Source organism: Saccopteryx bilineata, chromosome 8, assembly GCF_036850765.1.
Source record: "Saccopteryx bilineata isolate mSacBil1 chromosome 8, mSacBil1_pri_phased_curated, whole genome shotgun sequence".
Classification (NCBI taxonomy): Eukaryota; Metazoa; Chordata; class Mammalia; order Chiroptera; family Emballonuridae; genus Saccopteryx; species Saccopteryx bilineata.
Genome location: NC_089497.1, coordinates 32,040,084 through 32,057,181, shown reverse-complemented (window position 1 = coordinate 32,057,181; position 17,098 = coordinate 32,040,084).

Genomic DNA, 17,098 nt, shown 5'->3' with positions numbered 1-17,098 from the left:
AGCCTTTGCTTTGTTGCTTTACCCCTTTACCTAGTAATATGTAGGCAAGAGTGTCTTTTGAATATGACAAAATAACTGCTTGTTAAAGAAATGTTTGAAAAATTTGAAAAACGGATGAAAGTGTTGGTGTAGTCTGAAGATCTAATTCTTGCTTTTTAAATGATTTCTAAAACTGTGCTGTTTCTTTCCCTTTGACTGCTTGTTCTCTTCATCTTTGGCACTCAGAGAGTTTAGTAGGGCTCACAGCAGAGTACTTTTGTCATAGCTCCTTCCATTGGCATGAAGCTGCTGCAGAATGGTATACAACACGCTCATTCAACTGGGTAGAGTAGTAACATGGTAAGCTAAAAAATACAAGTTTTGTTTCTTATTTAATTTTCATCTACCCATTAAACATTGCATCTTCTATGGTTTAGTTACTATATTTATACTGCCTCTCTTGAAGGTCCAAATATCACACAGTCATGCAATCCATATCTTATATTATGATCCTTTCTGGAAGTTTCATTGCAATATTGTAAAGCCAAAATCATTACAGAAGCCTGGGAGAAAGGCCCTCCATCATCTCTCTCCCATGGCCATTTGATCTTGCTTTCTGTTTTTGAGCCCTTTGCTGGTTTTGCTGCAGCTACACTGGTCATCTTATTTTCAAACACCCACAGCATGCCTCACAATGAGCATTTTCTGTCCCTTCTTTTCTCAGCTGTCTTTAAGTCTCGCTCCTCTAACTTACTGAAATCTTTACTCAATGCTATTTTGCACCACCTCTCATTTCCACCAATGGCACCACACATACCTTTCCTGTCCTTTTCCCTTTGTTTTATTATTTTCCATAGTATTTAACTCCTTCAAACATATTATATATTTTATTTTAATATCTTAACTATATGATTCTGCCTAATAGAATTCATGTTATCTGTTTCAATGGTGCTACTACATATGTTCCAAGTATAAAATAGAGATTCAAGAACACTTTTGAGTGAATGAACAAAGTAATCAAGAATAACAAATCAAATCATTGTTTCAGCACACTGTTATATATTACAGTTTCCATATGTGTTAATTGATTTTACATAATATACTATCTAATTTTAACTAAATTCACTCATACCAGGTATACTTACATAGAAATATCCTTGCAAAGAAACTGAAGATTAAAGATAGGGCTAATACTGGAAATATAAATAAAAAAATAACAGACTTAAAATTTCTTGTACTTTAGGGTAAGATTTTTATTAGTTTAATGAGATAAAATCATTAATAACCTAATAAAATATGGTAAAATTAAAGCTCTCTGAAATTATCAAGATGAATGATTGAAATAGAATCTACATATAGTGCCTGGCCAGTAAGTGGAGCAGTGGATAGAGCATTGGACTGGGATCCAATGTACCAAGGTTCCAAATTCTGAAGTCTCCAGCTTGAACATGGTCTCATTTGGCTTAAACTCTGTCTCATTAGCTTGAGTGGAAGGTTGCTGGCTAGAGTGTGCAATCATAGACATGACCCTATGGTCACTAGTTTAAGCCCAAGGACACTGGCTTGAGCAAGGGGTCACTTGTTCTGCTGTAGTCCCCAGTCAAGGCACATTTAAGAACACAATCAATGAACAACTAAACAGCTGTAACAAAGAATTGATGCTACTCATCTCTTTCCCTTCCTGGCTGTCTGTCCCTATCTGTCCCTCTGTCTGTCTGTGTCTGTCACAAAAAAAATAATTTATACATAAAATCTTAAAAGAATATTATGTCCTATGCTGTCCTTAGATATTTAATTGTAGAAATTTATATAGAATGTAAATAAGAGAAATAATATGCACAAAGGTTTGTTTGTTTCTTTGTTTAACCTATGGTTGGGACAAATAACAAATACTGACTTCGGTCAATATATAGTTTTTGGTAGTAGGTCCTCACCAAGACTTGTAAATATATTTTTCTCTACTTTACCTCAATTTAATAATAATAATAATATCCTAATAATAACAACAGGACTCTGCATTTTATAAAATTTGTTCTGTGTGGAATAAAGTACTGAGATTTTACATGTATCCTTATTATAGAAATAAAAATATTGATACTTAGAGAAGTTAAATTACTAGTTCATATACCTAGAAGTTAATATTACTGTGTTCATATACCTACCTAATAGCAAAGTCAAAATTTAAACTCTAGGAATTCTAATTACAAAGCCTATACTTTTAAACACTAAAAAAATAATAAAAATGGTACTAGTGAAAACTAAAATCATCCATATTAAAACATACATACACATATTCATTAGTATACAATAAATTATTGAATAAATAAAAATAAATTATTAAAAAGGTGCTTTTTCTAATGGCAAATTTATTATTCTAATAGTTAAGTATATCCAAATGAGCAATAAATACATCTAAATGAGCAGACATCAATGTTCCTTATATCTAATCAAGGTAACAAAAATGTAGATGTCTAAATTCTTCAACTTGTCAGTTGACAGCAAACATTCTGCAAAATGCCTTTTGATCAAATGTTATTAGACCAGTACTAGAAAATATTTCCTCATCCACTGTAAGCATCTGCAGAACTATCAGAACATATTTGAATATTTTTGTTAAATGTGTTCCAAATTATTGCCAGCATTTTTTTCCCTCCGAATAACTTATTAGTTTTGTTTCTGTTGTCAGTATCTTGACTTAAGGAAGATGTTATTACCAGCTATTAATACCTACAGCCGAATGTCAAATCTTGAAAGTGAATCTCAATATGATTTTTCATGCCCTCAAATTATAATTTACAAGGTATGGTCACATACCCTCTTTCCAAACTCATTTCTTTGAGCTTCTTGCTCACTTGTATATCAAGCAATACTAAATGACTTTATTTCATCTGATATGTCATACTATTATATATGTCTGTCTATGCATTTTTATATTTTTTCTCCCAGAAATGCCTTTACAACTTAGTTCTGAGAGGCAAATTTTTTTCATGCAGAACTCTTACTTCTAAAACGACATTGAAGCCTACCTTTTTGCACTGCTTTGAAACCCTATACATACTTATGTCATTAAAAGCATTACATTATTAAATATTTTTAGAACAGGAGCAATGTCTAACTACTTTAGCATCCCTAGTGTTTAACATGGTAATTAGGTTGTATTAAGCACTTGATAAGTATTAAATAAAATTAAATTTCTATAGCTTTATAACATTTTATAATAAAAGCTTCCTTTTTCAGGAAATGTCTACTTTAAGGAAACTTTATTTGTCACTACACAGTTGGACAAACTATTTACTAATAAATTAATATGTATTTTTACTTTATCACAGTTAAATTTTATTGTAATTTGAGTTTAGAAATAACAAATACAAGCAAAGTATAAAATAATTTTATTTTTAATATTAGTTTCATGTTTCTATGAGAAAATAATAAGACCAAGTCATAGTTTTCATTAGGAAAAAAAACAGTTTTGTTAAACTTATAGTGACCTGTAAAAATGCAACTGAAATAAATTCATTACTGTTCATTGCTTCATTTTTTCTAACAACATTTATTTAATTTTGAGAGTAAAAATGGAATTTTGGAAAAAGAAAATTCATGATACAAGTACTTTTTTAACTTAACAGAAGATTCCCTGACCCAATGAAAGTATCAGAAGCATTAGTAATGTCAATCAATACACATAAAACCAAAAGAACTAATATTTTTCATGTGAGTGAATGACTATGGACACATGGTTTATCATATGATGCTGTTAATCAGAATACAATTTACTCTATAAGAAATAATTTCTCGGTAATAGCCAAGGTTATCTACATACAAAGTGGGTTTAATTATTTTGATTAATTGAATTCAATTTTACATTTTGAGTTTCATTTTCCTCCAAAGTACTTCTTTGAACATCATAGAGTTAGCCACTTCTTTAATCCTCAACATGCTTCCAGTCAAAGAGTACAAGAAAATTCAAAGCAAATATCAGTAGGAAAATTTCAATATCTAAAAAAATACATATTTTCTTAAAAATGGAACAAGTTAAGAATTATTATAACTAATAAGTTTAAGTATTTGAGAGGGTAAAGGATAATAATAATATAAACTATAACTTGAAATACTGGGTAGGGGTTTTGTAAAGTATATTGTTGTCTAACCACTATGCTGCATACCAAAAACAAATACAAAATAATATTGAATATAAACTGTAATTAAAAAATAAAATTAGAAAAGTAAAAATGAAGTAAACTAACATGGCTAAAAAGTTTAAAAAAGTGTTTAAGTTAAAGGATAATAAAAAATATAAATTATAGACAATATTTGTTATATATAATACTATATAATGACATATTATAAAGTGTGATAATTAGATATTCATCATTCAGTAAACTATTAAAATTCAAATACTTTATGCATTTCATAAATAAATATTCAAATATGCAGCATAAATTCATTGTTAACTATATTCATCTAGTTTTTATGATCACAGGTAATAAAAAATTTTTACTACTTTTATTTCCTAAAGTGTGTTATGAATCCTTAGTGTCATAAGATATGGATCTTGGTGGTAAAACATAAAAAAAAATCATTTAGAAAGGTAGAGAACAAATTTAGCAATTAATTAGAAATATATAAATAGTTCCTCAAAAAACATATTTTATCAGATATTGTTTAGGTCCAAGAAAAATAAACTATTTGAGATTTGGGGGTTTTGTTTTATTTTCATTTGTTCTGTGTTTTAGTGAGTTTATTTTCTAATAACTATAAAATACATAAGAGTAATGGTCACATATGGTTATGTCACAAATCCTGGAGGTAGTAACCAAATAAAATATGTCCTTAATTTTCTTTTAAAGGAATTCTTAGCATGTTAGAATAGAGGTTGCTTCAAATATCTACATATTTTAGTTTCTTTAAAAAAGTTCAACAAGAGGAGGATTACAATTGTTGGCAAGATGGTGAACTAACATAATAAAAATAAACTCTTTGTTCCAAGCACCTGAAACTATTGCAAAAAATATAACAATAAAACAACCATAAATGCATCCCTGAGATTACTAATAATAAAAAAATAATCTCTAATTTCCATAAATGAACAACAAAAAACTTCTAAAAACTAGATATAATTAACATTTAAATAATTGTATGTATATTCTGGTTGTCACTGATCACAGTAGCCAAAGATTTGGGGTTTTAATGCTTAACAGAAGGTAAAGATCAAGCTTAGAGATGCTTAAAGTGAGAATACCTAAAGATTGTTGCACATAGGGTAAGTGTAATTACTAAGTGTTCTTCCACAGGCTGATAGAGACTCCAAGGAAATAGAATTCCCTGGGAAATAAAATTCTGGATTTATACTTCTTATAGATTTGAGGGTGAATTTACTTTCCCCAATTGTGTTAAGAAACCTTAAGCTAGGAAAGTAACATAAAATATATTCATGAACTATGGACATAGTTCAAGATCAAGCAGACTCAAGATGAATGAACTTCCCATGGCTAGCTGAACCCAATACCTACTACACAATTAAGCTCTACTGAAAATAAGGTCAAACTTAATACATGCACATGTAGATACACATGGAAACAATTCACAATGAATAAGAATTATTAGTAAACAGAAACCATTCATATTACAAGCAATAAAAACAATAAAATAGCAAAATAAAGACTATAGTTAAGTGATTAAGAACAAGAAAAAACAAGAAATTTTGGAAAGCAACAGACAAAATAATATATAAAAAATTCTAAAAATAAAATGTGAAGTTACAGGAAAGTCACAACAAATATATTCAAGTATACATGACTTCAAAGAGAATATATGAATTGGAACATGATAAAATAATAGGAAATGAATTGCAGAGAAAGAAAAAATATGTGAAAGAGTAGTTATTGTTAAAACACATATAAAATAGAATGAGAGTCTCCCATAGAGAATTAAAAAAAAATTCTAGCTTAACTGGTATGGCACAGTGAATAGAGCATTGACCTGGGACACTGAATACCCAGGATAGAAACTCTGAGGTTGCCAGCTTGAGCATGGGCTCACCAGCTTAAACATGAGGTTGCTTGCTTGAAAGTGGAATCATAGGCATAAATCCATGGTTATTGGCTTGAGCCCAAAGGTCATTGGCTTAAAGGCCAAGGTTGCTAGCTTGAGAAAGGTGTTACTGGCTCGGCTGGAGCTCCAGGGTCCAGGCACATATGAGAAGCAATCAATGAACAACCAAAGTAATGTAACTATTAGTTGATTCTTCTCATCTCTCTCCCTTTCTGTTTTTTCTGACTGCCTTTATCTCTCTTGCAATAAAGTTAACTAATTAATTAATTCATTAATTTAAAAAGGAAATAAAGGAATTCTGGATACAAAGAATATTAGAAATGTAGGACAAACAAGTCAAAAAGAAAATGGTTTAAAAATTACCAGAATTGATGAAAAATACAAACCCTTGCATTAAAAATCATTATAAGACTCTAACAAACTATTTCTTTGCCAGTGAAAATCTCAAAAAACTTTTCTAAAATACTGTCTTACATGAATACGAAGCAAAGTAAAATTTTAAATGCTTTAAAGTAAAAATATAAAAAAATCAGAATAAAAATGACTTTAAAAGCATGAAGAGAGAAAATTATACTTGAAACAACAACACCGAGGAAAGAAAAATTATTAATATTAACAGCAAAAGCTAAAGAGCAGATAATAGTATAATTAAATTCAAAAGTTAGCTAATTGTCAACCTAAAATTTTATAAGCAGATACAATATTGCTCAATGGTAAAATGAAATTATTTTTGGCTAAACATTGACTATTTCAATGCTAACCTTGCCTGAAAGAACCACAAAAATATGTCCTCCTAAATTTTATAAAAACAAAAGTTACAAAATAAATTAGTGGTAAATAAAGCTAGAAAGCATAAAAAAATTATAAAAACAAAATCTTATGTAATAGCTGTATAAAACAGTAAGAATAATAAATTTTTTAGAGGGTAGCATAATATACAACTAAAGACAAAAATAATTACAAGGTAAACAGGAAGAATTTTAACTTAAAATGTTCTAAAGCTTTTCTCTCCTGGCTGAATAATAGCTCAGTTGGTTAGAGCACCATCCTGATATAGCAAGGTAGTGTGTTCAGGCCTGAATCAGGGCACATACAGAAACAGAATGATGTTTGTCTCACTCAAATAAATATTTTTAAAAATTAATAAATAAAATACTTTTGTTGTTATAAAGGAAAGAGAAAGATATTAGTTATCTTAGAATAATGTTATTTTTTAAGTATTTTAATATTTTAAGGCATGTTAAATATTTACAGTAATCTTTAAAAGAAAAAATAATAAGATGTAATATTTTCCAATCATTAGAATTAAGAAAAGATAAATAGAAAACAATAAAATATAACACAAAGAAGAAAAAAACACCTGTAGAAAATGAATAATAAGTTTAAAAACTACACCAAATAAGATTGTATAAATAAATGTAAATTCATCAGCAACTGTACATAAACATACACACACACACAAATAAATGAACTAAATTTAATTCACTACTTAATAGACAAAGATTTTAAGAAAAACAAAACAGAACAGATATATGCACTTTAAAAGAGATGCACCTAAAGTGAAATAAGACAGAATTTAAAAAGATTGAAAAGAGAACTATGTTAATTAATAAAGAAAAACAATAACATATAAAAATATATGGCAAAAATAATTATTCAAGATAAAAAAACTAATTAAATGATAGAAGAAAAATACATCAAAAGTGTGTCTATTATTTATCCAGAAATATGCCATACTGTGGATGTCCTGTGTTTGATTCCTAATCAGGTCACACAGGAAAAGCACCCATCTGCTTCTCCACCTCTACCCCTTCTTGCTTCTCTCTCCTTCTCTCTCTCTCGCTTTCTCTCTTTCTCTTTTTCCCTCCTGTAGCATGGCTCAATTGGAGTGAGTTGGCCCCGGATGCTGAGGATGACTCCATGGCCTCTAACTCAGACACTAAGAGCTCGGTTGCTGAGCAACAGAGCAACACCCCAGATGGGCAGAGCATCGCACCCTAGTGGGCTTGTCCAGTGGATCCCAGTTGGGGGGCACATGTGGGAATCTGTCTCTGCCTCCCACCCTGTCACTGAATAAAAACAAACAAAAAACTAACTATGAATATATAGTTATTTTTCAGATGAGTTCTGTCAAACCTTCAAGAAACAAATCAAACAGTAGTATATTTGATGAATACAGATATAGATAATAAAGTATAAAGATATGAATGGCATTAATACCCTAAGCTGTCATGGTGACAGATGGTTACAAAAGGTAACAGGGGGACCATTTGGTAAGGTATATAAATGTCTAATCACTATGCTGTACATCTGAAACTAATAAATTGTATGTCAACTGTAACTATAAAATAAACTAATAAAAAATAAATAAAAATAAGGCCCCAGACAGTTGGCACAGCAGTAGAGCATCACCCAGCATGTCAGCATGTGGAACCTGGGTTCTATTCCCAGCCAGGGCACACAGTTGAAGGGCCCATCTGCTTCTCCACCCTTCCCCCTCTTCTTTCTCTCTGTCTCTCTCTTTCCCTCCTGCAGCCAAAGCTCCATTGGAGCAAAGTTGGCCCTAGGCACTGAGGATGGCTCTGTGGCCTCTGCCTCAGGTACTAGAATGGTTCTGGTTGCAGTGGAGCAATGCCCCAGATGGGCAGAGCATTGCCCCTTAATGGACATGCCAGGTGGATCCTAGTTGAGTGCATATGAGAGTCTGTCTGCTTTCCCCTGTTTCTCATTTCAGAAAAATGCAAATATGTACATACATACATACATACATACATACATACATAAAAAGAGAGAGAGATCAGGTGGTGGCACAATAGATAGAGTGTCAGACTGGGCCATGGAGGACCCTGGTTCAAAACCACGAAGTCACTGGCTTGAATGTGCACTCAACCAGCTTGATCATGGGCTCATCCAGCTTGAGTGCAGGCTCACCAGCTTGAGCAAGGGGTTGCTGGCTTGAGCATGGAATCATAGAATGAGCCCATGGTTGCTGGCTTGAGCCCAAAGGTCGCTGGCTTGAATTCCAAGGTCTCTAGTTCGAGCAAGGGGTTACTTGCTCTGCTGGAGCCCTCCGGTCAAGGCACATATGAGAAAGCAATCAATGAAGAACTAAGGTTCTTCACTGCAACAAAGAACTGATGTCTCTCATCTCTCTCCCATCCTGTCTGTCTGACCCTATCTGTCTCTCAATGTGTGTCTTTAACGCACACACACACACAATGAAAAGAAAAGAAAAAAATGAGACATGGCATCAAGTTTGGAGTGGGATAGAGCCAGATAAAATTTACCTGTCACACATATGACAATATCCAAGATAATTTCTCTTCAAGGCTTCCACTGACAAGATCATAATATCTGCTACTCTTTTTACTCCACGAGAAGATGCCATGGTTTAGGCCTCCTATGCATGTAAATCCCATATTGAACCTACACAATGAATCATGGTACCACAGGGTATTTCAGACAAAACCGTTTAATGTTTGACTTTCCTTTACCTCAAGTACTACCATCAGATTTACAACTGACAGAAACAGAGCCATGTTTAAGTGATGCTATGCTTTATTTCTTCACTCAGATCTGCCTTGGTGTCAAATGAAATAATACTGTCTTTTGCTCCATCTGAAGATCCAGGTTCCTTCTTTGTCACTAGGTTTAGGAAATCTTTTACATAAGGTACTCAGCCTGTCTGAGTATTCATTTTCTCATCATTCATAAATGGGTATGTATAGCCAATATAAGTATATAAAAAGTCCACTGCAAACCAACATTCTATTGTTAGTGACTTTTAGAGGACAGTATATTATTTGTATCTACTAACTTCCCTTCAAGAACTATAGTTTTTCTTATTTTTACCCTTCAATAAGATTCTTATTTTTAAGTGAAAAAGAAAAATTGATCAATTCAGCATCTTAACACTTGTTATTTCCATATTTTATTCCACTAGCAGAAAATCAATCCCCAAATTGCAGCATTTGGAGATATTTAATAGGAATGAGACTGCAGAACTAGAAAAGAAGTTAGAAGCTAAGTTTGAAAAAAATACTTAGAAAAAAGTGATTGAAGAAACAGAAAGGATTGGGAGAGGAGATTTGAGAAGAAAAGGAAAAAGAAGGAGGAAGGAGAGAAACTGAGAACAGGGTTTGATAGAAAAGAAAATTAGAAAAAGGAGATAACTTTGCAAATCCCATATAATTAATCATGTGGTTTTAGAAGGTAAAATAATTTAAGAAAGTGGTAGAATAGAAACAATTGGAAAGTTAAAAAAAGAGTAAAATGGAATAATTTTATTAGTAATATAATATCAGTGTATCAACAACTACCAATTATTGAGGGTCTACTATCGACTGCTGCTTACTGCACAGACTTAATTAATCATTATAAGAACCTCTCAGTCCAGTTACTCAGAGATTAGTTGCTTGGTATTCATTTACTGAATTATGGCTAGAGCAATAAGTTCACATATTACAAACCTTACTCTGAGTATGTTCAGATACCACAGAGAAGGCAGAGCAGACTGTATGCATCTAGGAGAGAAAGAGTGAGATACCAAAAAAAAGAACTGGATCATTTTTTTAATTTAGCTAATATTTTGTGGTAATAATATAGTTGATATAGGTGAAATTTAACCATGGATTATGTAGCTGTCTCTAAATGTCTATAAAAGAACACTAATGTAGCTGTTTTAGAAATTTGTGGATAATAGTGATCTATCATCAAACTGCAGCTCTCAAAGCCTCAACATCCATCTCCTTCTCCTTCTCCCTTTCTCCCTTTCCCCCTTCCTCCCCCTTTTTCTCTTGCTATTTTCATATATATTTTTTAACTTACTAACTCTTGAACCAAATCCAGTAGAATATATATATATATATATATATATATATATATATATATATATATGTATTAGTAGGCAGAAAAACATGAACTATACTTATGTTTTTCTCCCAATTCTTTTTAATCAGATGACCATAACAATATCCTTTTAAATTATCTTTCCTTTCCCAGAGTGGCTTCTGGCTACTAAACCTTCTCAAACAGAAATAGCTTCAAAAAAAAAAAAAAAAAGACAAATCTGTTGTAAATATCGATTAAATATGATCATTCTTAGAACTTTTAATGTGCTGATCATTGACTAGGGTGACTATGGCTAGTGCAAATATAGATCTAACATCAACATTCGATGAAAATTTTAAGTAGTTAAAATTCACTTGAAATACTGCAGAGAAAGGAATTAAAACACTTGAGAAAACAGAATTTCTTGATTGGGTTGACTATGGCCCACAACTTTTTAACTAGGACCACGGCCAAGAAGTCCTAGGTCAAAAGGTCAGTTTCTTTTGTTTTCAACTAAAAACCACACACACTCACACTCATCCACAACACACACACACACACACACGTCACTGGTTGGGGTCTTCAGAATATAGAGTTTGACAAGCTGACACAGAGTTCGGGGTTCAAGAACTATGTTAGAATGATAAACCTTTAAAAGAAAGGGAGAGGAAGCAGGATTGGGCAGAGGAAAAAAAGGTGAACTGTAATGTAGGACAACGAAACCACAGTTAACCTGGAGGGCAGCTCTAGAGTGAGTACGGAAAGTCAGAGTGCCCACTCAGGTAGAATGACTGCACATTGCTTCCCCTCTTCATTAGTGACGGGGTAAAGACTGCCTAGAGAAGAGCAGAGCTGGGGTCAAGGGGCTCTCAGGAAACCAGAACAGACTTTAAAGGAGCTCACAGTTGAAGAGTTGGAATAAATAAAACTGTTTTCTCCAACTGAAAACTATGTAAAATACCTTTTATAGAATTGATACTTATGAAAAAGGATGAAGTTTATGTATGCAAGAATTTCATGGCATATAGGAACTTTCAGATTCTTTCCTTGAATAATGATTTTTTTCTTCAATATCCCTGAGGAACAAATCAGAACAAATTAATACTTTATTATGAGGTGAAATTCCACTGTCTAATATAAAATGCTAATAAACTAAGTAGAAGGAATTGCGATCTTTTTCCCTAAACAACATAGTTGTGTGGGCCGAGATGCAAAGTAGGCCTCCCTTGCCTAGTTCTAAACAAACAGATAAAAACAAATCTGGGTCAAGTTCTTGTTACCTGTCCTGAGCAAATCTGTGAATGAGAAGATTTAGTAGGAAAAGAAAGCTAATTCCAGTGATTAAGGCAGAGCTGACCTGAGATTTCTTTCCTGGGTACACAACACAGGCTGAGGTAAAAAAAAAAAAACCCAGAGGAAGTTCATGAAGTGAGAAGAGCATGCTCTCCTATCTTTAACTACTTCTAAAGCTCCAGTCACAGAAAGCAAGGTTCTCACACTAGGAAACCATGTACTGCCCTCTGGTTTTCTCAATACTAGCATTTGGGATTTAAAAAATCCAAAAGAAAAAGAGTAAAAAAAGAAAAATGAGTCGTATATATTTCTATAAAGAAAAGGAATAGGTTCATAACCATATCTCTCTACAATTTGATTCACCCTCTTTGGTTACGATCTTTAATTCCTTTGAGAGGTCAAAGCCCTATGGTTATAGTGCCTTAAGTTATCCAGATATTTGCTCAATAAAGACTTGTAATTCTAATCTGTAAAATTAAAGAATATTGATGGGATAAAAAGCTAAAAGAAGGCAAATGTTTCTCTTCCTTTAGATTCTTAACTAGATCTTGTGCAATTAAAGAGATAACTTTCTAGCAGACATTTTAATAAATTACTGTAATCTACAAGTTCTCTGAAAACTCCCACTCTTTTAAGAATCTTATGTTACTATGTCATGGTTGTTAAAAATTTTAACTCTAGGTACATTTCCACTTCTCAGAACACTATATCTCTCCTTGTCAGCCAGCTAGAGACTCTAAATGAATTATAAAGGTTAAAGATAGCTTCATCGTTTTTCTCCTTTAGACTGAGAGAACAAGCAGTGAAATAGGTAGAAATATGCTCCCTCTCAGTTAATTTCTTTTCTTCTTTTCAACAGTTTCCCATGGAGATCTTCCAGTGCCTCTGACAAACTCTCAAAGAAGTGGAATTAGGTGTCACAGTTGTAACTGCCAGGAAACTCTCTGAGAGCTGGAATATGTCAGGAAGAGATGGTTTATAGCTATTGGTTCCCAAGAGTGTCCTCTTGGTCTCGTGCCTACAGTGTAATAAAAGGCTGTGGGTTGTAGATGAAAGCACCATGTTTGGTAATATAAGCTAAAAGCAGCTGGAAATTGAAAAGTTCAATTCTAGCCTGCGTTCAGTCCTTTCCAAATAATTAATATATGACCAAGTAGGTTTTTAAATTTTCAAAGAACGAATATAAATGAGAGAAAATTTGGAACCTGGAAGAACACAGATGTGCTTGTGTGTATGAGTGTGTGTGTGTGTGTGTGTGTGTGTGTGTGTGTACTGGCTCAAACAATTGGTACTGAAGTGGGGGTAGACAGCAGCTGTAACATGGGAAATATAAATTGATACTTTAGAACAGTGGTCCCCAACCCCCGGGCCGTGGACCGGTACCTGTCTGTGGGCCATTTGGTACCGGTCCGCAGAGAAAGAATGAATAACTTACATTATTTCCGTTTTATTTATATTTAAGTCTGAATGATGTTTTATTTTTTTAAAATGACCATATTTCTTCTGTTACATCTAAGACTTAGTCTTGATGCTTGTCTCGGTCACGTGATACACTTATCCATCCCACCTTAAAGGCCGGTCCGTGAAAATATTTTCTGACATTAAACCAGTCCGTGGCCCAAAAAAGGTTGGGGACCACTGCTTTAGAAGGTTTGAACAACAAGCGAATCTGGAAACCACCTCAGATACCTCAGATACCTGATGGTTTTGATTTAGGAACCAGGAGGGTTCCCTTGCTGTATGTACTCCAATAAATTTGTGTGAGTGACATAAAAGAAGATGCTTTATGGAATACTGCTTTATGGCATTAGTTGCTGCAAGTCTAGTAAAATATTATGAGCATTAAATGCTATTAATTTGAGACTCAAATCAAATAAAGTGAATTATTGATGTGATTTTAACTCAAAATCCTGTCCGTACTAGAGTAACTGTTCTGGAGGGAACAATGTGAGTATAAGGAAGTGTACTCAGAGGACAGAGAATTTAGAAAAGAGTGGTGGCTGTTTGATTTGTAGGAAACACTGCTTCCCATTCATAGCCTCACAATCCTTAGTGCAGCTTCAGGCAGCATGCTGAAGGGACATCTGAAAACCTTGTTAGAATTGACATTTGTTTATTCCTTCATATATCAACCCTTAAAAATATATTAGACCACAATGAGGCAAAAACAGGAGTAAATTATTTTTTCTTCTCACTCTCTCTTCCTCGTCCTGTAAAAGAAAGTTGGGTACAGATATTCAAGGTGACACCAAACAAAATATGTAGAATATTGAAGTTCTGTAAAACTTTGAAGGTATAGATAAATATATAGATACGTAATTTTAAACTTAAACTCTACAGTGCCTGATCTTATTTCCTTTGATTAAAAATTTAGTTTCCTTTATATAGCTGTTGATTTTCATGGTCCTTAAAACTTATTATTTTTAAAAGATTTTATTTATTCATTTTAGAGAGGAGAGAGAGAGAGAGAGAGAGAGAGAGAGAGAGAGAGATGAGAGAAGGTTGAAGGGCAGGAAGCATCAACTCCCATATGTGCCATGACTGGACAAGCCCAGGGTTTCGAACCAGCAACCTCAGCACTCCAGGCCAATGCTTTATCCACAGCAAACTTATTTTAAAGGTAACAAAGTATAAGTTAAAAATCCTGGGGCTTTAGATAGAAGACATTTGTTTTACTGCCATTTACCGGCTTTGGACTTTGAATAATTCACTTCAATTTTGTTTTTTTTCTCTTCTCTCTAAATAAAGTATTAAAATATTTATAAGATTTACAGAAAATAATTCAAAGGCAATTATAATAAATAATATAGCTAGTATAGAGAACATCTATACAGTAAAACTTATTGAACATTGCACTATAAAATTAGAGTAGTCTACAAGTAATATTCTTTTAACAAAAATTAATTTAAGCAGTAACTAAAATAACAGAAGAGTCATATTTTAAAACTTCATGTTAATAAAAAATATTCACATAAAAATCTCTTATATTAAATCTGTCAGGGATCTTAATTATTATTGGCCAGAAGTGCTTCTTATTGCTTTAAGCACAAAAAGAATTAATTAAGAGAATATTGGTTGGCTTTTAGAATCACTGAGCAATTCTCTAACCATGATCTACGACTACACAAGAAAACCCCAAACTCTGGATACAGAACCATTGTGATGGGAATACCACCACAGAATACTATAGTTCTTCAATGCACACAACATTTTCTGTAACTACAAATTAAAAAAAAAAAAAAGATTTACTTTGGGGTCTGCTGCTATTTTCATTAGTTTTCAACTGGTTATCTGATGTTGCTCTCATTAGGGGTTCCAGTCAGTACCTGAACTGTAGTTGCAAGAAAAATTGAAAAGCTATCTGGTATATTCAGTAGTTAAAATGGTTGATGGACTCAGTCACCTAGCAAGACATAAATCAAGAACACTTGGAGCATAAAACGGAGATTCAATCTTGATAAGCAAAATAAAGGGGGAGGCAAAGTTTATTATATTATATATCATTTCAATATACAAAAGATAGTATTTCCTCTAGTCTGGTCCATGATCATTTTTTTAATTGAAAGAGACAGACAGAAGGACAGACAGGATAGACAGACAGTAAGGGAGAGAGATGAGAAGCATCAGCTAGTAGTTGCGGCACTTCAGTTGTTCACTGATTGCATTGTCATGTTTTTCTTGACCGGGGGGCCTCAGTAGAGCCAGTGACCCCTCGTTCAAGTCAGTGACCTTGGGCTTCAAACTAACAACCATTGGGTCATGCCTATGACCCAACACTCAAGCCAGTGACCCCACGCTCAAGTTGTTGAAGCTCTGCTCAAGTTGGATGAGTCCACTCTCGAACTCGGCGGCAGCTTTCCTTTGAACCTGGGTCCTCAGCGAACCAGGTCAATGCTCTACCTACAGCACCACTGCCTGTCAGGCCATGCTCTTCTTTTTTAAAAATAAAATCTGCTCTAGTTTATGCTTTTCTCTCTCTCTTTTTTTTTAATGGTCCAATTCTCATTTGTCTGTCCTAGTTATAAACTATGATAATGATGTGCATTAAAATATTATTTTTTAAGTATTAGTTATGGGTTTCAGAATGTGCTCAGTTCCATATAATAGCTTTAATTTTACTTTAAGTGCACCTTTCATCTATTCGTTACTGTGGAGGTTGGTTTACTTCAATAAATTCTGCAAACTGATGGTTGTGCAATTTGCATTTAATCCTAAGAATGACTGTGATTTGCAGCCTCACTGAATTTCTATATTTCAGTGATTCTTTTAAATGTTGTCATAGTACAAATCCCTGGGAGCACTCATAAAATATTTATACTAATATAATAGAATCAGAGATGATTCTAATGAAATACTACTTAACATTGAGTTTTCTTTAACTTGTGCCTGTATGGGTGTCTGCAATTAAGAAGAAATTCTTATTTCTTTTTGGATTGAAGCTGCAAATATATTATTTTTTGAGTGAGGAAATGAAAAATTTTAGTTTGATATAGTCTCATTTATTTTTGCATTTACTTCTCTTGCTTTTAAGTTCAAATGCACAAATTGTTCTCTACAGCCAGAGTCCATGAGTTTAGTACCTATGTTTTCTTCTATGTAATTTATTGTTTAGATCTTATATTTAGGTCTTTGATTCACTTTGAAATATTTTTTGTGTAGGGGGACAAATGGTAGTAAAATTTCATTCTTTGGCATGTGGCTTTCCAATTTTCCCAGTGGCATTTATTTAAGAGATTTTCTTTTCTTCTTTGTGTGTTTTTGGCATCTTTGACAAAGGTTATTTATTCATATATATGTGGTTTTATTATGGGCTCTCGATTTTGTGTCATTGGTCTGTATGTCTGCTTTTCTGCCAGTACCATGCTGTTTTGATGATTGCGGCTCAATAGTATAATTGGAAGTAAGGTACTATGATACCTCTGGTTTCATTTTTTATTTCAGGACT